General features: G+C 53.1%; 1 long non-coding RNA gene across 1 annotated transcript; it reads right to left on the bottom strand.

Moving 5' to 3' along the window:
* Positions 1-10,545: 10,545 nt before the first annotated feature.
* LOC309681904 lies at positions 10,546-16,477 on the bottom strand. Its single transcript, XR_014270080.1, has 3 exons — positions 16,419-16,477; positions 16,028-16,145; positions 10,546-10,606 (listed from the first exon to the last, which is right to left on the bottom strand). It is a non-coding gene; the product is annotated as an uncharacterized lncRNA (long non-coding RNA).
* Between the last annotated feature and the right edge of the window lie 794 nt (positions 16,478-17,271).

The raw sequence follows: 17,271 nt of genomic DNA, 5'->3' as shown, positions 1-17,271 counted from the left end.
TGTTTTTCTGTCGGCTTAAAAGGCTCTTTCATAGCCGGGATTTTCCCCCCGTGAATGTACATTTTATTCAAGTTTTTTTTTTTTTTTCCCCTTGTTGTTGTTGTTTCTGCTTTCCTTTTTTTTTTATTATTTTTATTTTATTTTTCTTTTCCTAAATCACTTCTTGGGGTTTCGTCCCTTCCCAGACCTTTTTTTTTTTTTTTTTCCTTCTGTTTTCCCCCATTGCTGTGTACTTTCTTTGCCATAAATAAAGGATTTTTTTTATTTTTTATTTATTTTTTTTTTATTTTTTTGGACCTACTGGGTCCCCCCATTTCCCCCCCTCCCCTCCCACTTCGTGTCTGACCACTAAAAAGGGCTTTGTTGGCTGCAGCACCGCGGCAGGTTCCAGGCTGGCACCTCCCGGGCTAATGTCAACAACGGACCGGTTAGTGTGAGATTATATTTTTTTTTATATATATATATTTTTTTCTTCCTCCAAGCGGTGGCGGAAGGGAGGGGGGAATGAGCGTGGATCAGAGCGAGTGCGATGTCGCGGTGAGGGCGGAGGGGATGATATCCCGTGGCCGTCTCCGGCGGAGGAGGTGGCCGCCGTGGCCCCGTGCCGGTGGTGTTTTGGCCACGGCGGCTTCTCCGGCTCGCCGTAACCCACCGCCGCCGTGGCGGGCAGCCGCGCTCGGCCTCACACAGGGCGGGCATTCAGCTGCGGTGGCCGGCGACCCGGTGAGCACTCGGCCGGCGGCACGTCTGTCCATGCCCTCAAAAAATCCCATTTCCCCCCTTCCTCCTCCTCCTCCTCCTCCTTCTCCTCTTTCTCCTCCTCCTCCTCTTTCTCCTTCTCCTTCTCCTCCTCCTCCTCCTCCTTCTACTTCTCCTCCTCCTCCTCCTCCTTCTACTTCTCCTCCTCCTCCTCCTTCTCCTCTTTCTCCTTCTCCTCTTTCTCCTTCTCCTCCTTCTCCTCCTCCTCCTTCTCTTCTCTTCTCCTCCTCCTCCTTCTCTTCTCTTCTCCTCCTCCTCCTTCTCTTCTCTTCTCCTCCTCCTCCTTTTCTCTTCTCCTCCTCCTCCTTTTCTCTTCTCCTCCTTCTCCTTCTCCTTCTCCTTCTCCTTCTCCTTCTCCTTCTCCTTCTCCTTCTCCTTCTCCTTCTCCTCTTTCTCCTTCTCCTCCTCCTCCTCCTGCTGCTCCTTTGGGGTCCCTCCAAGAGTTTTCCAGTGGGATGCACAGAGCTGGGAAGGGCAGGAGGGTGTCAGGGTGGCTTTTGGGGGCTCAGCCTCCCTCCAAACGCCTGTGGGGACACATCAGGAAGAGGTTGGGATGCTTGGGATACCCTTGCGACGCCGGCGGGATACCCGAGGCACCCAGCCAAGGCGGCGAGCTTCGCCGTCCCCATCCTTTCTCCCGGAGAGGGGTAACGTAACGTCAGTGTCCGGTCGGGGGGAAAAAAAAAAATAAATAAAATCACCCAAGTCCGGCCGGAAAGCAGCCGGCGGCCAAACAGAGGCCCTCATTCTCCGGGCCATTAATCCGGCCGTCACAAAAGGCGCAGCGGCAGGTCACGCCGCATGGCACATGCCCCAGCGTGATGTATTTGCCCTTGTTCCGCCTGTTTTCTCTCTCATTTGCATTGTGCCTGCCTGGCAGGCGCGCCGCCCCGGGGGCCGACGCCGGCGGGAACGCTGACTCAGCGCCCGCGGCCCCGCTCGTCCCCCACGCCAGTGACTCCGCAGGGTTTGGGATTGGCATCGGCACAAGCGTGGCCGCCCCGCAGCCTCTCGGCTGCACAGGAGCCAAGAAAACACATCTTTTTATCTTTTTCCCTCCTGGAACGTGGGAAAACAAACACGTCCTGGAGTTGAGAGTCCCCAACGCGATATAGGTGACCACCCCCCAACTTCTCCACCTCCCACGGGAATGACTCACTCGCCGCCGTGGGAAGTGCGGCGATGGAGGTGAAGGATCACCAAAGGCTGAGAGCTCCGCTCCGGGGATGGCGCGGGGAGCCCGGAGGGAGGTCACAGGCGTGACTCAAGCCGGCAGGAACGGCAGGAATTCGTACCTGCCCCGGGAAATCGCGCACAGGTAGAACAGGTCCGGGCATTCTCCATTGCCGTAACTCCCCCGGGAAGGAGGGAGAGAGGAGGCCCCGGAGGGATTGGATGATCCCAAGCCCTTGGAGATCCTCTGAGATCTTCCTGCATCTCACACCCGCGTTTCCCAAGCGGGACAACCCCCCCCTCATCCCGGGAGGGGAAGGATGAGATTTCCCCCTCAGCCCAACAAACAGTCACGGCACGGCCACCGTCAGACCCTACGCTTCCTAAAAACGCTCAAAAGGCTCTGAATTCGGCTCATAACGGAGTGGGGAAGAGCCCATCATAGACCTCGGATGGGCCTTGGTGGGGATTTCGCCGCTTTCCCCGTCTGCCGGCCAGCGGGAGGTTCGATGTCCCCCCCACTCCGGTGTCCCCATCCCTTGGGGACTGCGACGTCCCCCTGAGATTGAGCAGGAGGTGACACCACGAGGTGACACCACGAGGCGGGTGACACCCTCCACGGGTGAGGTGGTGACGGGACGAGGAGCAGCGGTGCCGCTCTGCCCCGTCCCCTCAGGGAGGGACCGCCGAGCGCCATTTTAAGGAGCAAACGTCACCCCCGCGGGGGACAGGAGCGCTCCGGGCAAGGGGCCACGGACCTGCTGGTGGCCCCGTGCCATGGTGGCGGCGGGAAGGCGGCCGAAAGGCAAACAGCGGCGCGGGGAGAGCCGGGGGAGCCCCGGACTTTGCTCGGGCGGGCGGCGGGCCCCGAGCCGACAACACTGAGCCGATTTTCCTCGGCTGCCAAACAAAATCCGCCCCTGGGCTCGCGCCAAGCCTGGAAAATTTCGAGCGGGAGGAGGAGGAGTGCGGGTGAAGCCGAGAGTCACCGACCGCAGCCGCGCGTGTGGATGGACGGACGGACGCGTGGACGGAGCTGCACCGCGGGACGAGGGCCGGTTCCCCCCTCTCCCCGGGGAGCGGAGGGCTGCGGCGCCGCGGATGGTGCAAAGAGGGGAATTCGGGCAGGGAGAGGGGAATGCGTTTTGCGGGGAGGGTGACTGTTTCGGGGGTTGTGTTGCAATGGTTTCCCGAGCTGTGACATCGCGCCTCGGACGGGTGACGGCATCGGCGCCGTGTTGCACAAGAGCCGCCCCGGGAAAACGCCCGTCGCAACGTCAGCTCCTTCGAACGGCCCCGGCGGCTCCTCGGCGTTGTTTTCCCGGTGCGGAGACCTCCGGGGACACAGAGCACTGGTCTCACCAAAGCATCGCGGCGCGGCGTGACCATGCTGTAAAAGTCCCCGGCAGGCGGCCTGGTCGGTATTATGAAGCATAAAGTAAAAGGAAATGAAATAAAATAAAAATAATAAAATAAAATAAAACCCATATGAATAATATAAAATAATACAAATAAATAAAATTAAAATAATACCATAAAATAATATAAAAAATATAAATAAAATAAAAATTACAATAAAATAACATACAAAAATATAAATTAAAATACTGCAAATAAAATAAGAAATAAAAATACATAAAGAAAATAAAAATATATAAATAAAATAAAAATATAAAAATAAAGTAAAAAATAAAATAAAAACAATAGAATAAAATAGAAATACAAATATATGAATGAAAAAAATAATAAAAATAAACGAGTAAAATAAAATTAAAACAATAAATGCAAAACACATGGAAAAAGTAACAACATAAAAATAACATAACAGAAAATAACATAACAACATAAAAACAACCCCCTTTTTCTTCTGCCATCACATCACAAAACGCGGTAACAAACTTTGCCGCATCCCTCAGGGCCCTTCGGTGCCCCTCCGGGGGCTCTGCCGGGCTGTGGGTGCCAACTCGAGTGGCTCTTTCCGTAGCCCACCGGTGGCCACCGCGGCCGCCCTTCGCCCCCCGCCCGCTTCCGCCGTCATTTCAAACCCGGGGGGGGGGGGGACGACACAAAACGCCGCCACCAGCGTCGCAAAGGCGGTGTGACATCAGGGCGCGGGGAGGCGAAAGGCCGCGGGCCGGGAGAAGGGAAACTGTGTATGGAGGGGGGGGAAAAAAAAAAAAAAAAGGAATAAATAATAAGAAAAAAAATGACAATTTCTGTCTAGGAAAGGCAGAGCCGTGAAAGGAGCCCTTCTTCGGGGCTCTCCAGGAGCCCGGGCGCAGAACAAGAAAGGCCTTTGAAGAGGCGGGTGAATGCGCCGTTCGGCCGCCAGCGCCGGCGAGGAGCCCCGCGGGGGGGAATAAAAAAACCCTCTCCGGTTCGGGGAACCGGGAGACGTCCCGGGGAAAAAAATAACAACAACAACAACAACAAAAAAAAAAAAAAAAAAGGAAAAAAAGAAAAAGGAGGAAAATCCCCCCCTGCAGAAACCCAACCGCCGCTGGCTGGGGATTTTTTTTTTTGAAGGTTTGGCCTGCACCTGCTGCACCACTAATGCGCCCAAAACAGCCATCTCCTGTCCCCCACAGCAGAAGGCCCCGGAGCTGTTGGAGCGGGGCCAGAGGAGGCCCCAGAGCTGCTGGGAGGGCTGGAGCCCCTCTGCTGGGAGGACAGGCTGGGAGAGGTGGGGGGGTTCAGCCTGGAGAAGAGAAGGCTCCGGGGAGACCTCAGAGCCCCTTCCAGTGCCTAAAGGGGCTCCAGGAGAGCTGGGGAGGGACTCTGGGTCAGGGAGGGGAGCGATGGGGGGACAGTTTTAGACTGGAAGAGGGGAGATTGAGATGAGATATTGGGAAGAAATTGTTGGCTGTGGGGGCGGTGAGCCCCTGGCGCAGGGTGCCCCGAGAAGCTGTGGCTGCCCCATCCCTGGAGGGGTTCAAGGCCGGGTTGGATGGGGCTGGGAGCGACCTGGGCTGGGGGGAGGTGGCCCTGCCCAGGGCAGGGGGTGGCACTGAGTGGTCTTTAAGGTCCCTTCTAACCCAAACCACTCTATGATTCCATTAGAAATATAGTTCATTCCAAGTAAGACACCAAATACTGCTTAGATGAGACACGTTTAGACGACATGCACCTCATCCCATCTCAGCAAAACCTAAATGCTCCTGAAATGGGGTTTCCGTCCCTTGGGCTCCCCCAGGACATGGGTCTTTTGCATGATGCCAACATTGAGGGGACACCAAAACGCCAGGATGGTGAGACAGGGAACAGCAGAGATCATCCAAGGCCTTCCCTTGCTGGCCAACCCAGGCTGAGTTGCACAAAGATCACCTTCCATCAAATCCAACTTTTGCGATTCTCCTTTTTTTTTTTTTTTCTTTCACATTTGTTCCCCAAAACACCACTAAATTCCAGAAATTAAAAGATAAAAGATGGCCTGGCTGGCTGCCCAGCCACCTCCGGTCGGGGCTGCTCACCAGAAAGCACAAATAAAATCCCTCCCTCAGCTGCAATGGGTGGCAGAAGGCAAAACGCTGCTTCCCAGTGTCTTAGAATTCCTTTTTTTTTTTTTTTTTTTTTTACTGAAAATGGAACGAAATACCATCAAAGTGGAGTCTTGGCACAGCCGAGGGTGACCACTCATTCCTGCCCTGGGCAGGGACACCTCCCACCAGCCCAGGTTGCTCCAAGCCCCGTCCAACCTGGCCTTGAACACCACCAGGATGGGAAGTCAATTGGGAAATAAGAGGTTTTATGGGGTGTATGAGGTTTTTATGGAGCGCAGAAGCTTTTTACGGGGATCTACGTGGGCTTTGCATCCTGAGGGGCAGTCAGAGGGCCAACACCTACCGCAGAAGTGCCAGGGCCAGAGCTGTGCCAAGCCCTCACCCGTCGGCAGGGCGCAGGACAGCCCAGCTGGGAGAATGGTGCCATCTCCTGGTACCACTGGGCTCTTCCCACCCCGGGAGAGCTCATCTCCTCCCGTACAGTTGGGGAAACTGAGGCACGGAGCTGTGCAATGGGGGCCCACAAGCACCTGTAGCACGTCCCTGGATGTGACCTGGGGACCCTCCTGCCACCGCAGAGCTCATCCCACCCATCCCCTGCATCCCACCCCACCCTGGTGGAACATCAGCTCCACGCACGTGGCTACAGGGACAGTTTCGGCAGACACGAGAGATGCACTGCAGGGACCTCACCGCTGCGAGGGGCCGGTTCCGCCTCTCGGTTAAATCCAGAAATAAATTTTTTCCAGATGTGTGACACAGGCAGCGCAGTGACACCGGGAACCAGATCATCTCCCCATGTACATCCTCATCCCTACACATCATCCTCATTTTCAGCCACCTCAGGGGAGAGGAGACCCTCCTCCTTCAGCACAACCCCACCAACATACGTAAGTGGGAGGAATCACGGTTTAATAGCTGAACTACACAAAAAAAAGCAGCTACAGAAGAGGATTTCAAGTTTTTTTAGTCCAGGCTGAAACAAAACAGGCAGCTTTTGGGTTTTTCAGGGAAGAGGAAAAAAGAAAACAAACGCACACAGAGCTACGGGTCAGCCCAGGAAGACTCCACTGGCACCAAATGTCACCCTCAGGTTCTGTCCTCCCTTCAACTTCTCCGGTTTCGCTCCGGGGTCGTTTCCAAATGAAAAAAAAAAAAAAAAAAGTACCGCTTTCAAACTATGAAAATGCTCAGTCTCTGCCTGAAACACTGGCGCTTTCCCAAAATGCATATTTTTAATTGTCGGATCGGAATGTTTTGACATTTGCAAGTATTCCCCCCCCCCCTCCTCCCTCCTCCTCTCTGGCTGAGGCGGTTTGTTGAATTAAACCCAGCTTCACCAGAAGTTTGTGGTCCCCTTTTTCGAGGAACGCGCATTGTGTGGAAGGCGAATAATTACTTACAGCACCTCGCCAAGCGATTCCTCTCTGCCCAGATTTAAAAACGTGCGAATCTGTCCCCATCGCGCTCTCCTCAGACCTATAAATTTCCAGGGACCCGAGAGAGCTCGGAGGTAGGACAGACCCCCGGGGAGTGCTCAGAAGGAATTGTTTTCATGCATGAATAATGAAATACCTTTTTTTTTTTTTTAAATTTTTTTTTTTTTTGGCTTTGCTCCTCAAACTTGCTTCAAAGTTCATGGCAAGACTCCACGAGGCGGTAGGATTTCCTATTTAGAATAGATTGAGAAAAATCGCCTGTGCAGCACCGCTACTGCTCAGCGATTTCTTCCTCCGGAAGAGAGAAGAGGGGACCAGTGCTGACCCCGGCGGGGACCCCCCCTCGGACACCCGCAGAGGGGCGGCCAAGAATTCCCTCTCCCGTCACAACACGCTCCACCCGCATCCTTTAAACACCACTTTTGCGGTCCACTGCTGATGACCCCTACGTTATGCCGTGCAGTGGGTTTGCAGATACCACACAGCGGCTTTTTGGGGAGAAAGGGTCAGATTGTCGTAGCTCTTCAACAGACATTCAGGGCACAAATGGGAAAATTTCTGAATTTTATTTTTTTTTTCTTTCCGAGAATTACCGAATTCTCTTATGGGTACATCACGGGTGGAAATAGGAAATACCACCCCCAACCCCCCAAAATCTTCAGCCAGCACAACCGCTCCCCGGAATATCCCCATTATAGTTTTAAAGTTTCACCCCTACACGAGTTTCCCGATATCCACCTCAGCTTTGCGTGTTTAATTGCTTTCCGCCGTTGGCACAAATCCTCCCCCAGACCCAGGGTCCGGTTCTTGTCCGTAAATAACCATGACTGAGCCCAAAAGATCCGGATGACGTCAACTTTCAATGCGTTTTTAATCGGTTCTAACACCCCACGGTCCGTCCGCACTATGCTCGTCCCGGTTCGGAAGGAGTTCTCATTCCCGCTTTATTCACACCATTTCTCCTCCACCACCGCTCCCACCTCCGTGCGCTCCTCAGCCTGCTCAGCCCCAGCAGAAAGATGTTTCCATGGCCCTCCGACACTCACTTTTCTAACAAAAAAAGATAAAAGACAAAGAAATTCAGTGAGCTCCAGAGGGAACGGGACTTGGACCAACACAGGCCGAGCTCTCCGCCGGAGCTCAGCCCCCTCCGAGCACTCGCTCGGTCCCTTATAGGAAATACCGCACGGTGTCCCCATGAAACAACATTTACTCCCAAGTGTGGTTTAGCCGTGTCTACGGCCAGGGGAAGGGCAAAGTCCATCGCCAAAGACTGTCTTGACCATCCCCAGCGTGGGCCACAGCAGCACATGAACCACCCCCCAGTGGGGCACAGCGACGCAGGACGATAAATCACCTTTTTCACCCCGATTGGGCACAGCAAACATCGATCACGGTGCGGGCAGGGAACTCTGTTACCAGGACACAAAGCCACAAGGAGGCATATATGGTTTGCTGAGCCGGTGCCGTTCCACGGAGCCCCAGCAAAGCCAGGAGAACAAAGATTTGCTCAAGAAGAGCTGTCTCCTCTCACCCCAGAGTACAGTCATAAAATGGTTTGGGTTGGAAAGGACCTTGAAGACCATTTCGTTCACCATGGGCAGGGCCACCTGCCCCCAGCCCAGGTTGCTCCCAGCCCCGTCCAACCTGGTCTTGAACACCTCCAGGGATGGGGCAGCCACAGCTTCTCGGGGCACCCTGCGCCAGGGGCTCACCGCCCCCACAGCCAACAATTTCTTCCCAATATCTCATCTCAATCTCCCCTCTTCCAGTCTAAAACTGTACCCCCCCATCACTCCCGTCCCTGATCCAGAGTCCCTCCCCAGCTCTCCTGGAGCCCCTTTAGGCACTGGAAGGGGCTCTGAGGTCTCCCCAAAGCCTTCTCTTCTCCAGGCTGAACCCCCCCACCTCTCCCAGCCTGTCCTCCCAGCAGAGGGGCTCCAGCCCTCCCAGCAGCTCCGGGGCCTCCTCTGGCCCCGCTCCAACAGCTCCGGGGCCTTCTGCTGTGGGGACCCCCCGAGCTGGAGGCAGCACTGCGGGGGGGTCTCCCCAGAGCAGAGCGCAGCAGAGGGGCACAATCACCCCCGGCCCTGCTGCGGGGGATGCAGCCCGGGATGTGCCTGGAGTTGTGCTCGGGATTGCCCCGACCCAGCTGTAGGACCCCACACTTGGCCTGGTTGAACCTCATGAGGTTGGCACGGGCCCACCTCTCCGGCCTGTGCAGGTCCCTCTGGAGCCATCCCTCCCCTCCAGCATGTGTGCCTCAGCACACAGCTCGGGATCATCGGCAAACTCACTGAGTAACGGCAAAGGGGTCTATCTTGACCCCAGCCATGCCCACCCATAGCCCAGCAGGGCTGGCTGGTGGCCACCACCTCGCTCCCAACAGCCAGCTAGGAAACAGTTGTGCTAGAGCTAGTTACAGCATCAATAACCATGGGAGGCAATTAGCCCAAAAAAGGAGTCAAGGTGACTAAATGCAGCCCCAACCTCAGAGGGATACATGCAGGCTGGGATGCTGAAGGAAATGGGGAAGGAATGAGCATTTTCAGCATTTCTATTGAAGTTTGTAGAGTGGTCCCTCCATTTTCCAGTAACTGAATGGGGAAGTCTAACCACACTTCCCATCGAGATTTTAAGTGTCTATACATATCTCTATCCCATAGACATTTTAAGTGTCTATACATTGGGAGTTTTCCCACTTTTTTTCCCCCCAATTTTGCATCGCAGACACCAATGCTGGCAGGCACGGAGGTGCAGGCACCAGCTCCGGAGCCAGGAACACAAAAAGCAGGACGTGGGATACCTGCGCTTACAGGAAACAAAACTTTCATACAAGACCTTACACGTATATAAGGAAGAACTGCTTTGTGATGCCCAGAGAAGTTTAATCCAAAGGTTTTATGCCTCAAAGGGGTTCAGAGCTTCTGTTCAAGTCATATCTAAACAATGAAATCACTTCCCCCGTATCAGATGTGTACGTATGACCCAGGTTGTAAACAGGGCGGTGAACACTGGCACCGCTGGCAAACAATCACCTTCAGCCAAAGGAGACGCAAAGCCAACGCAGCAGGAGGAACATTTCATCACCCCCACCCCCTTCTCACCGCAGCCAAACTGAATTTTTGCTGTAACAACTAAAGAAAAACTACAGCTGTACTTGGAAGCTTGAAAAAACACAACTTACAGAGAAAAAAAAACCTCAGTGTTACTTACAGAGCAATGGTGGGAACACCACCCTGAACCTCCACAGCAGAACTCCCTGCGGGCACCAGGGATGGCAACAAAGGGGACACAAGGACAGTAGCCCACTGCTGCTGTCTGAGCCCACTGAGGAGCACAGAGCCCCCACCACACACCAGGCAGACACCCCGGCTGCGCTAATAAACCCCACCGGCCCTGAGCAGCCCCACCTGAGCCCCCCTCCACCCTGCCCACCCACCGCCCCGCAGCTCTACTTAAGCTCAGGCTGAGGACCCCTGTCCTCATCTGCTGGGTGCTGTAGGTGGACCTGTCTCAGGACCAAACCAAGGATGATATTTGCAGGTGAGACTCTGGAGGTACCCTGTCTTGCTTCACCTACACACTAAGAATGGTGTGATGCTGGAGAAACTTCACCTGCAGTGTTGGGGTCATCTCTGGTTTCTCATCCATCTCTCTTGGGGACCTCCCTGGTGTTCAGCACAGCAGATAAGGAGTTGGGTTCAAGGGACAGTACCCAGTCAGTGAACCTTCCTATAGTTTGGTAGAATGAGCAGCACAAGGAGACTGATTGAACAAGATGTGTTGCTTAGACCATGAACTACAGGAGCGGTAAGTCTATAATATCATGACATTAAAAATTAGGAAGATGTTTTTCACTGTGGGGGTGGTAAGGCACTAGAACAGGTTGCCCAGAGAAGTTGTTGAGGTCCCATCCCTGCAGGCGTTCAAGACCAGGCTGGATGCGGCCTTAGGCAACCTGGGCTGGTGGGAGGTATCCCTGCTGAGGGCAGGGGGTGAAACTGGATGATCTTCAAGGTTGCTTCCAACCCAAACCATTCTGTGATATAACTTATATGAAACCTCTACTGCTTCTCCACTTCATTCTGCCAGTGTAGAAGAGTCTGAGCATTGTGTCTGGAGGCCCTATGGAACACAGCTGGAAGAAAACAGGTTGACTTCAGTGTTTTGGGGCTCTGGTCATTAGATCTCACTGCTCTATAAGGTGGGCTTTTAAAATGACTTGTTAAGAAATCAATTAATCCTGTGCAGATCTCTTTAAAGAGGGCGTTAGGACAGGAACTTCTCTAGAAAGAAACACCCTCCAAGTTCTCTGCACTAGCAGCATGATGGGGTGGCGTTACTTCCAGCTTGATGAGATGCGAGAAGACTGTTCCTTTTCCTCGGAAACCCTTAGCAGTAAGAGGGAATGCCATTAGATGTCAGTGTGCTCTCAGCTGTGGATCTGCTGGGGAGGATTTAAGGCAGACTGGTTTGCTCTGGGAGGTAGATCATGAAATCCAGCACCTTCCTTCAGCACAGCTTTGGGGGGGTCTCAGCCGGATTAGCCCCACTGGTCCTGGGAAGGGTGGCAAGGATGGACTGGGAGCCCGGTCTTGGGAAGGGCTGCAGAGAGCCGCTGTGTTTCATGAGCAGAGCTTCCCAGGCTCTGGGGAGGCAAAAAAAGACGGTATTTGTAGGGAGAAAGAGGCAGCTCTAAATGGGCTATAGCACAGAGACCAAACCAGGGGGTGAGTTTAGAGCAGGTGGCAAAACAAGACAGGAGCCCCCAGTGGCCAGCGTTAAACAGCAAAGATCCGTGGCCGCAGGGAGCGCGGCAGCGCTTCAACACAGGATTTTTAATGCTGCCCACTTGCAAAAAGCAAAGATCAGCTGCTCCTCGGCTGGTTTCACAGCCAGCGCAATGCTACGGGCCACAACCCTGCAGGATGCTGAGCGCCATCTCAAGGGCGCTTTAAGGCCAAGGCTGTTCTAGGACCAAGGTTGGATCATCCCTAAGGGCTTGGAGAGGCCATAGACTTGTCTGAAAACACACCAGTGATCTTTTAGCATAGTGCTGTCACCGTCCGCCCCTTCTCACCAACACTGGTGTTGGAAGTGCCAGTCGGAATCTCCACTCATTAACTTGACTCCAGGAGCTGGCGCTTGAAAGGTAGAGCTGGATACATACACCACTGGGACCTAATCCTGAAAGTAAGTGTTAATTGACTTCTCTATAGATTGGGTGAATGCTGCACAGTTCCTGATGGTGTTTTCAGCCCAGAGAGTGACAATATTCCTGTATTACCGTAACAGAGAGGTCCTCACTGTGCGAGCCTGGAAAGGCAAAGCTGTATTTTTGCCTTTTTTATTAGGAATGCAGAGGAAGAAAGCATCGCAACAGTCACTTTGGCGGCTGCAGAGCTGGAACAAAACCCAGCGGTGCATCTTGCTGCTCTTTGCCGCTTCCCCAGAGAGACGCTCGGTGCGCGCAGGGACATTGGTGCCAGTGGTGGGGAAACCGGTAACGGAGGGAGTTGTCTTTACATGCAGAGAAGTTTTGAAACCTACCGTCTCCTGAAGGGATACATTTGTGCTGTTCCTTCCACCCACTGCTTCGTATTATCGCATTTCACGGGAGTGCGAAGCATCTGAACAAACAGAGCTTTGAAAAAAAAAAAATTAAAAAAAAAAAAATGCTACAAGCACCACCTACACCTCGCTGCAAATGTCAACAGGAATCCAGAAGTTCATTTCCTATGCAAGCAAAATCTTCAAAGCCAGACGTCCCTCCTGGGTCAAACTGAAGGAAAACACTGCCGCTGCCTGCAGCGGGCTCTGGAGAGGCACAGCTGGGAGAAACAAAGGGATGCGGATTTTGCCAAGGTGTCCAGCCCTCTTCCACTCGGCGGTTGGCACCTCTGGGTCTGTGACAACCCTCCCTTCTGAACACCTGCAGCCGAATTGGCTTTATGTTGAGATGGCTTCGTGCGAACGGCAGCTGCCTTCAGTCCTGAGGACTCCCTCCCGCGTGATGTCTGGGCAGGGGTGGCAAACTCCGGTTTGGCTTCTGCTGGAGGCAAGTGACAGCTTGTTTTCAATGCAGTTAGCATTTGAGCTAGCTTGGGGGTCAACACCGGAAAAACTGGGAAAACGGAGCCTTCTAACATTCTTGATTTCATAGAATCACGGACTGGTTTGGGCTGCAAGGGACCTTAGAGATCGAGTCCCACCCCCCTGCCCCGGGCAGGGCCACCTCCCCCCAGCCCAGGTTGCTCCAAGCCCCGTCCAACCCGGCCTTGAATACCTCCAGGGATGGGGCAGCCACAGCTCCTCGGGGCACCCTGCGCCAGGGGTCACCGCCCCCACAGCCAACAATTTCTTCCCAATATCTCATCTCAATCTCCCCTCTTCCAGTGTCAAACCGTTCCCCCTCATCCCATGGCTCCCCTCCCTGACCCAGAGTCCCTCCCCAGCTCTGCTGTAGCCCTTTTAGGCACTGGAAGGGGCTCTGAGGTCTCCCCGGAGCCTTCTCTTCTCCAGGCTGAACCCCCCCACCTCTCCCAGCCTGTCCTCCCCGCATCTTTGTGACCCTGTCATTGCATCATCACCACCACCTCACAGCAAATGGATGAAAGTAAAGGAAGGAGGATGTGGCTGCCCCATCCCTGGAGGTGTTCAAGGCCGGGTTGGACGGGGCTGGGAGCAACCTGGGCTGGGGGGAGGTGGCCCTTCCCAGGGCAGGGTGTGGCACTGGGTGATCTCTAAGGTCCCTTCCAACCCAAACCAGTCTGTGATTCTCCGATAGCGAAGGCTCTCATCACACAGTTGTCTTCCTGTTGCATTTTGTGAGAGGGGCAACCGTTTGAAAAACAACATCCTGTTCCACCTGGAGGAGGGTCTCACTGTGACTCTCCAGTGAGCCCGTGTCACTCGGATACAGCCCAGGAGACACGCCAGCACTTCAGTTGTTCCAGCTTGGGCAATCGCAACTCCTGCTAACCCAACCCTGCTTCCAGAAGCTGAGGGATGCTTCAGAGCCTGCCGCATCCCCTTGGTCCCACCTGGGATGGGACCGTGGCCCTTCTGCTCCCCTCTGACGTGTCCTGGTCCCTTTGATGTGGCTGAGCGAGCCCCGATAGGGACCGGCAGCCTCTGGCAGGCGTGCTGGGAAAATTCAACTTCCCAGCTCTTGAGAACACACAGCACAGGAAAAAAATGTGTGAAAAATTGAAATGACAAGGTTATTCAGGTTGTTTCTTTAAAGGCAGCTTCAGCCTGGGTAGGTGGTGAAGGAGAGTAGCTGAGATTCCTCCCCTACCGAGGGGGATTTCTACAACATCTTCCACTCGAATCCCAAAGCACTTCTCAATTTATGGATCAAATCCTAAATTTCATGGGCGTATCCCAACTACTTGCTTTTTACCTTGGTGTTTGTTGGTTTTTTTTTTTTTTCTCCTTCTGTCTCTAAGTCCTGGCAAAGACTTGGCCCTTGTAAAGCCATCGCTGTCGCCTTCATGGGGGAGGCAGCTTTTCGTGGACCTTCTTCTGCTCGTTCCACCCACAGGCAGGTCCCAACACAAGTACTGGCAGAGACGGAGCATCCTGGAGTCCTCGCTCCTGCAGACGCAGCTCCTTCCCAGCTGAACCTCTCAACTTTACCGGGGATAAACCTCAGCTCTGCGGCTTTTCAGGTCCTTAATGGCAAAAGCACGAAGTTGAAGAATGCGTGACTCTGTTGAAAGAAATCCTATTCCGTTCCATTAGGGGGGGAAAAGTGTAAAACCTGCATCGGGTGGGAGGACCTGGACCTCGGCACGGGGCGGGGGGGAGAGCTTAATCCTATAGCTATAAGGCACAGCTGACCTGTTTCAGTGTAGTTGGTATCAGAGCATCTGCCTCTGGAGCTCCTGAGAATTAATCGTTCAAAGTATTTTATATGCGGATGACTTCTTTTGTTGCAGTGCAGATTTGTGGGAGAAATCCAATTGTAAAGAAGCTTTTTCAGGATTTTATCAGAGAGCGCCTGGAAACGAACTGTATTTCATTTAATTAACTTTTAATTTTTTTTTTTTTTTTTTTGGGTAGCTGTTATTTGGCAAAAGGGGTTGGTTTTTAATGAAAATTGCAGGAGTGTTTTTTTGACACAAGTGAAACGGATGCAGGAAAAGTTTCCCAACTTGGCTCCGCGTCCGGTTTTGTCACTGTGATGATGGAGCCTGACGCGAACGCGAGGAGGGGAAAGCCGCCAGGAAAGGGACTATTAACTTGTACCTTCTTCCTAATCCGTTGCTTTTACGGGGCCTCCCAAAGGTGGTGTTCATCCTGGGTTTTGTAGGACGTGGGGAATTACAGCGTGTGCTCCAGGAAAGGAAGGTTGCTGGCATGGGAAAAGGGAATGTCCTTCAGGAGGGGCACTTAAAATGAAACCCCCCCCGGTGCTGCTCCACGGGATGGAGTTATTAAATCATTCCCGTACCAGATGTTGATGTGGCAAAACCAACCTACCCCCGGCGTGGCCAACACGCTTTTTTTGGTAGGTTAGTACGGCTTCTCCGGTGGGAATGTGTTCTGTGGAGCGGGAGCCTGTCTAAACATGAAAGCTGTTTAGGTAAATACCAGCTGGTATGCTGTCCTGTTGGCAAATAAAAGCCTCTATTTTAAATTAGTGTTGCAAGGAAGAACAATGTTTAAATAGTCACATTGTCTGGAAAGTAAATAACTTGAATACCAAGGGTAGGGTGAACTGCTGGGGAGAACGCTCTGGCCGGAGTCACCGGGAGATCCGCGCGGTCTCCGAGCCGCGCCGCGGGGACGAGGGGTGGGACATCAATTGGGATTATGGCGGCGGTGGTGGTGAAACACAGAAAAATGTTTGGTTGGGGTTACCCCGCGGCAGGGATAGAGACGCAGAAGAGACTGGCGTTTGAGCCCCCAGCCCAAATACTGAAATGCTCCTTCCAAATATTCCCTGGCGAACCTCCGCGGGGCTGAGGTCTACACCCACCGCTGCCCTGAGCTGCCCTCACCCCTTTCCCCCCCCCCCCACGGCTGTTACAAACTCTGCTTTTTCTATCTATTTAATAAGCACTAGAGGGCTGCAGAGAACTGCTTTCTGCAGCTGCAGACACCCATGCTGGTGCAGACTCTGCTGCCGCTTGCTCTGGTCCTTACAGGAAAAGAGACCGGAGGGATGGGGAAGGGCGCTGGTTTGGGTTTCTGTGCCTGGAAAGCGGAGATCGGGATGCTGAGACGCAGGCAGCTGCGTAGTGGCACCAACAGCGTTTCCCACCTGGGAGGGGAAACAAGAGAAGGGAGGTTCTGCTGTTAAATCGTAAAATAATTCAGGCTTGTCCCCAGCCTGACCCCTCTGCTCAAGGCAGGATCGCTCAGGGTCGGGTCCTGTTGGGTTTTGAGTGTCTCCAAGGACAGAGACACCACAACCTCTCTGGACAACCTGTTCCAGTGTCTGACACCTCTCATATTTGTGTGTGTGTCTTTTTTTTTTTTTTTTTTTAAAAAAAAAACCCGAACTTTATCTTGCCTTTAAATTGAATCCCCATACCTCAATATTTCAATTTATGCCCGTCGCCTCTTGTCTTTTCAGCGAACGCCCCTGAGCAGTGTCCGGCTCCATCCTCTGGCCGTGGTGACAGCGGTGCTTTGATTGCAAGGCGATGATGCTCCAAGGGTAACGCTCTATACTTAATTAGATGAGAAAACCTAAAAAAAAGTCAAGGTTAAAATCAGGAGACTGGCCTAGAAAGGGCCTGGCGAGACCGACCCTCGCTACCCCAGATGCTCGTCTGCGTTCTTCCAAATTTCCAGCCTTCATTTATTCGGGGCCAGTTTATACCCGGTTGCGGTGGCGGCAGCGCTGTTGGTTGGGTTCCACTGCTCTCCTCCCTCCAGGGTGCCCAGGAGTCATAAGACCTATAAAATAAACAATCAAACCTCTAAACGAGCAAAAAAAAAAAAAAAAATAAAAAAAGACCCCAAACAAACCAAACCCAAAGCAGTCGTTGGTTGTGCTGAGCTGCACCCCCCAACACAGTCATTCGCCTCTCTGACCGCCGGAGAAGTTCTCACGTTATCCTCTGAGCTGTACACGGGTTTTTTTCCAGCTGCTGATCTGGAGAACACAGCAAAAGCAGCTCATGTATGAAACTGTCGCATTTTTATCCATATTCAAGTCTGTAGGGCCATTCCTCCGGGCTAACGGCTTCTCCTGAGCTCTGGTTTTATTACCAGAAAACTCCACCTGGATCCCCATTACGGGTTTAGTGCCTAAAATCATCAATAAAAGTATAAAGCCAAGTGAAGCTGGTCTTTTGAAGGTCTCCCCAAAACCTCTTTTCAGCCTCGCTGACTGCGAGGCGCTCCCCTCGAAGCCGCACAACCACGTGCTCCTTGAAAAC

The sequence above is a fragment of the Vanellus vanellus genome (genome assembly GCF_965231255.1).
Source record: "Vanellus vanellus genome assembly, chromosome: 26".
In the NCBI taxonomy this organism is placed as follows: domain Eukaryota; kingdom Metazoa; phylum Chordata; class Aves; order Charadriiformes; family Charadriidae; genus Vanellus; species Vanellus vanellus.
The sequence above is the reverse complement of the archived record's forward strand: the minus strand, read 5'-3'. Positions and strand labels throughout refer to the sequence as shown.